At 33.6% G+C, this 6,316-nt stretch overlaps 1 long non-coding RNA gene across 1 annotated transcript; it reads right to left on the reverse strand.

The window, feature by feature from the left end:
* Positions 1 to 509: 509 nt before the first annotated feature.
* Positions 510 to 3,297, reverse strand: LOC126710313 (uncharacterized). The gene is made up of 2 exons (XR_007649637.1): positions 2,824 to 3,297; positions 510 to 792 (listed from the first exon to the last, which is right to left on the reverse strand). It is a non-coding gene; the product is annotated as an uncharacterized LOC126710313 (long non-coding RNA).
* Positions 3,298 to 6,316: the final 3,019 nt, after the last annotated feature.

Consider the following 6,316-nt stretch of genomic DNA (forward strand, 5'->3'; position numbering starts at 1 on the left):
CCAATTATTATTTTTCTTAAACTTTCTACATTTTAATTTTAGTAACATTTTTTAACTAAATATTGAATTTCATTCATTTTTTAACTAACTATAACATTGAAAATATTTAATCGCTAACTATTGAATGCATCACATTCAATGCATCACACAAGTTAGTGATTAGTAATCTGAAAAAACTTAAGACGTTTGATTATTAGTTGACCTTATAATACTTTGTCACGTCACTTTCGAGGTCTAACAATTTTCCACATTATAATGATTTTATTTATTTACTAAATCACGAAATACCCTTAAACCCTACCAATCCCTCTAAAAGATGCAAATGATGCAAATTAACATATTGTCACTCACACACCTGATCAGAACTTGCATATCATCATAGCATCCATGAGATTAGTCTAGGTATATCAATTGACATTTACCTGGAAACTGCATCCATTGTAATCACTATCAATGGAGAGGACAAATTATATCTATATTACATTGAATATTAACACTGAAGATTAGTATTATATTGATCAATGTAATCATGTGTTAGAAATTAATTAAAGAACCAAAGGTACAACATGTTTTGCTACATTTACATATTTACACATCAATATGACGAAATCAAAACATACAAAGTAAGGTATTCAATCCCTAAAAAAGAGTTACAATTCTCAAATCTCTAGGTACAACACACTTCTGATGGTTGATGCTAACATATTCATGGCACTCTAATAACTCGAAGTAATGATAATTCCCATGCTTGTCATTGCCAGCACCCATGACATAGTAGAGGTGTATGTGTATCTGATAAACATGACAATAGGAATAAGGGCACAAATTAAAAATAAAAACACAAACTTAAGCAAGTAAACTAAGTTTAACCACATTTAATTCCTCTTATTTGACTTAAGAAAGAACCCAAAGTAAAATAATTCTTGCACTATTGTTTATATATATATATATATATATATAAGTATGATTTGTATTGTTATATAATTAAATCGGCTCAATAAAATATATAGTCCAAAAGTATAGTTAACAGGACTTAAATTGTTGAAGGCATAGATTATATCGTCAGAAAGTGATATTTCTTCAAACTGATACATCCAAAAATTAATAAGATAGGCTCACAATGGACCCTTGCATCATGACTATGAACCAAATGCATATCTAGAAATGAAAAACAACAAATTCTTTTTTTTTTCCCCTAAAAAATGATTGGATTTTATGGAAATAAAAGGCTGCCCAATTACAATGCCAATTACATCAAAGCAGAAGCTACTAGCAATATTCAACTATAAGAAAATTGACAAGAAGCTGCAAGATGTGAATATATTAAAATACAACATTTAGAATTTAATCCTTTACACAAAACAATAGCACTGTGTAAGTTAAGGCCAAAACAACAAGTAAAAGGAACAATAGGTCCAAACAAGATCTTAATGACCTCCCAATTGTCAATAACTTTGTTTTTATAAGCACATGCTTTTGAAATTTTCTATTAAAAAAAAAAGAAGACAAGCAGTGAGTTAGCACAATTGAAACAAAACTATTGAAATCTACTAATTTATAATAGCAAATCTCAATAAGTAATGTTTTCACAAAAGACCACAGTTTAACATAAAATTCTAACAGTTTCAGAACTTGTTTGCACTTTGCAAATAGTTTTCAGGCTTTCCAAACATACCCTATAATTTTCAAACTGAAAGGCCAGCACATTGTAACCACTTAAATTATTTACATTAAAAATCTACTTTTTGTAGAACTTGCATTTTCAACATTGTTAGTCAGGCAAGGAATCCACAGCAATTCAGTTTCATAAAAACTTAGACTAACACATTAGTAACAAAATTTTATATTTTAAATTTTACAGCTACAATGTTTTTGACTGCCTTTACAACCCCTACAATCAGAATAGTACACATCAAAGCAAATAAACAAATTGAGAAACCCAGCAAACAAAGCAATTGAATCTTAAATTCACGGAAATTACCACAGTATGTAAAAATATAATCAGAAAAATTCAATGCCCTAGTGCAATGGCCAATGGCACTCCCTTAACAGTATAACAAGAGGAAAATAAAACCATCCAAGTAGTATAACATAACCCAAAAAACAGACCAACTAGTTCCAAAATTGCAAATACAAAGAATACCCCATCATAATTTAAGCAAAAAAAGAGTCATAAATTGGGACCATACCTTGGCATAAGCATCCCACACATTGCGATTAATATAAGGGAGACAAACTATGAAAGAACTACCAAGAAGAGAAAAAGAGGATGTTGGATTGAGATGAATTGATGTTATCTACTCAACATTACAAATATATTTCAAAGCTATTCCAGGGTTAAGCAAAGCCATCAAAATGCTTATTAGGCATGAAAAAAAAAGGTTCTACATGTTTTATGGAAACAAAAGGAATCAATTACATAATTAGCACTACGCAGTCTTCTTTCATCACAAACTAGGCATTGATACAAATCTACCAACAGGACAAACTTTGAAATCAATGTAGCTATACACAAAACAAACATCTTATGTTAAACTAGTTAAAAAGTTATCACTATTGTCATCCAAAAAGTTATCATGTGTTAAAATACATAGCTCATAGAGGCATTTCATCAAACAATTCATTGCATTTCAATTAGACCAACTCAGAACTCTAAAAAAATATCTCCAACAATTTCTTAACAAAACTAAACCAACCCATGCTTACCAATAGATACAGACCCACATAGAAAAATCCAAACGAAACCCACACAACTCAAATACAAACAAAAACAGAGATACAGACAAACCCAGAACGAACTTAGATAGGATAAGAGAGACAAACCTAAACACCATGGTGGTTGTGGCTTTAACATTGTTGTCACATCTTGAGGCAATGAAGACGCGAGCGTTGTGGAAGGATTTCCCGAATTCCACGGTTAGTGAGGGATTTGAAATCAATAGATTTGGAACTTGAATTCCAAGATGGATTTGGGTCAAATACAAATTCTTCTCTTTTTAAGTTACCCACCCAAATCCAAATCCTAAACGAAATCCCATGCCATCCAAACAGACCAAAAGAAGATTGAGGACTCTTCCCCACCCACCCCATACACAATACCCATAAGAAACTAATAAAGAAAAAAGGGAAAAAAAACAATAGCAGTGAAAATAGGGTTTTATCGTTTTGATACTTACCTTTAACAATATCAAAACGATTATGATCCTTTAAAGAAACCTTCAATTTTTTTTAGAAAGAAAGAAACCTTTACCAAAGAACGCAAGAGGAAGCGAAGAACGCGAGAGAGGAAGAAAAATCGGAGAAAGCGTGAGAAAAAAAACTGAATTTTTTTTTTTTAGTTTATATACACTGACTTGCTTTGCCAGTAATCGGTTTCTACTAAAATTAAATTAACGGCTAAGATGATAACAACACCAAGTCAATGGTTCAAATATGGGAGGGTACCGTACCCCCTAAAACCCCCCAAAAATAATAGTGGGTACGGTAGAATGACCCTTATTTTGCTACTATAACTTGGCTTTAAAAAAAAATGATATGGTGATGTCTTCATACAATGTTCAACTGCAATTAAATCTACTATTCACAACCAATATAATCTATGTTATCTTGCACGTTTGTTTGCATAACAAACGGGTCATTTTCACTTTCATAATAAAACAATGTATGGTAGAGGAAAGAGATAAAACTGTTCCATTAAAGGATGCATGACGAATGTCAACTTTCCCAACTTTTGTAGTGTAGAATGATGTGCTCTTTCCTCTCCTTTTGCACTGCACTACATTTGGGTAGTGTTTAGCCCAAAGGATTGTGCAGAACTTCTCCTAATCACAAATGTTTTGGTTGTACCTATGCACATATCATAAAGAGTAAATCCTACTTTGGATAACTATTTTATACAATTATTCAAATGGTTAAATTAAAAAGGAAATAAAGAAGAAAAGTTGCACTAGCCACAAACTCAATTAGATTTCTTTTGAATAAAATAGTGTTATAAAGTGTTAAAAAAAAAAAGAAAAAAAAACTGAGAAGGGGGAAGGAATACTTACACTTGAAAATAGTAAAATTGAAAATCTACAAATTCAATGCTTGATAATAGATCTACAAATTGCATTCTCATATCCTCCATCTTCTGCAAGTTAATTGGATATAATTAAAAAAAATTTCCTAATAGAATGCTCTTTCCTTTCCATTACGCTTTGCATATTTTCATCCTAATAAAGTTTAAGAAGTGATCTCTTGTACTTAACACTCGTATCACTCTTTTTGACAGGAATGACTAGAAAATCCTAAGAGAAAGGCATAAATAACCATCTCACCACTGTTGCCTGTCAATCATGAAATGACATTTGTATGCTTTGGCATAGCAAAAGTGCAATGTTAATGACATTTGTGTGTTTCGGCATAGCAAAATTGGAATGTCAAATGCTTAACATCATTGGGTATTTCTTTTCTCTCTCTTATATGCCCATGCATGATTTGCTTAAAAAGAAAAATATGCAAAAATAAAAAAAAATAAAAAACAAAAAGATCAAAATACTTTAAATATGATTGCAAGCGTATATTCTAGGAGATGTGAGAGTTATAGGATGTACCTCGAAGGTGATAATCCCCATCAAACAGTTATGGTTGTGTGTGAGTTAAAGTAGTTTCTCATATCTCAAATCGTCACAACATGTATACACTTATGCAATCTTGCGATATTTTTCACACATAACACGCAATATTCTTTGCTACTCCTGATACATGTGCAGGTACAATGTGATTTGGCTATCATAAGGTTTACATGTGTTAATGTATGCTCACTAAACTGTCTTAACTTGTTTTTTAAATTTACAATTGGTTAGACTTGTTGTGTGTGTGTGTGTATGTGTGTTTTTGGGATCTTTGTGCTTAAAATTGCTGTTAAGAGATGATTTTGAGAGTTTAAAATGTTGATTGAATCCTTGGTTGAGTTGCATGCTTAATTGCATTCATATCTGTGTTTTTCCCCCGAGTGAAAACTGTTTTTAAGCAATCTCGACACCTCCTCGACACCTGGCTGTCTGCCGAGCTCTTAAGTTGTTTCTTATCGCAATCTCGACACCTTTTCAACAACTATGTGGATCGATTGAGAAAATTCCTGGATCCTCGATAGCTTCTCGACAGCTAGTGGATCGATCGAGCTTCTTTAATCGTGTCTGATGAATTCTTCATCGACACCTCTCGACACCTTTATCTGTCGAAATTTACTGAACCTCTATATATAGGTTCTATGTGATCCGGTTTTCATTTCTCTCGATCTCTCTCTCTCGATAGCTTTGTCTCCTCACCTCCCTAAACACTCTCTCTCACTCCAAACCTCAATTCCAAATGTTCTTCAAGCTTTCTCAAGTTTTTTTCCTCACTTGGTTTGTTTCTAATCTCTCATTTACATGCATTTAGATGTATGCAAATTGATTGTGTGCTAGTAGGATTGGATTGGGCTGAGCTCATGATGCAATTTCTTTTGCATGTTACATGTTCATACATTCCCCATGCATACATACTCTATTTTCAATATACTTGCTATATTTGAAATGTGTTGGGACTTTTCTGATTGTCTCTTTCTCTCCCTCTCTTTTCTGTTTACGTTAGTCGTGTCTATGGCACCTAAACATAAGTCAGTTTCATCCCGGAACCCTCTTCATTTCGGGGCATCGTCTTCGTCTAATCTTACTCCCTCTTCTATTCGGTTTCGTGATAAGGATGCCCAAAAGGACTTCTCGGAGAACGCCGAGTCATTTTGGCGAACTTCGCTGACACTGACCTACTCGATGTCATTCACAGTCGGGGTTGGGAGTCATTGTGTGACGTCCCGGTCACATGCCCTTCCGTGCTGATCCAGGAGTTTTACTCCAACATGCATGAACTCAATTCTTCAATACCTCTCTTTCATACGCGTTCGAGGTACGCGCATTGTTGTCACACCGGAGTTGGTATTTGATATGCTCTATGTTCCGAGGGTAGAGCATCCTGACTACCCCGAATATGAGCGTTTGAGGACTGTGTCCAAAGATGAGATGATTTCTTCTTTCTGCGAGCACCCTTCTGATTAGGGTGATCGTCAGTTTACACCATGTAAGACCTTTGCTAAAGGTCCTAGATTCATTAATATGATGATGATTTTTGTTTTGCACCTACTCTCTCACTATAACTCTCTCACTATAACTCTATCACAGAGCCTCATGCTCGATTTTTTCTTTCTTTGTTAGAGCACCTCACTATAGATTTTCCTTCACATTTTATTCTTTCTATTATAGATGTGTATAAGGATACGGCTACCTGTGATAAGCTCATT

Source organism: Quercus robur, chromosome 12 (genome assembly GCF_932294415.1).
Source record: "Quercus robur chromosome 12, dhQueRobu3.1, whole genome shotgun sequence".
Taxonomy (NCBI): domain Eukaryota; kingdom Viridiplantae; phylum Streptophyta; class Magnoliopsida; order Fagales; family Fagaceae; genus Quercus; species Quercus robur.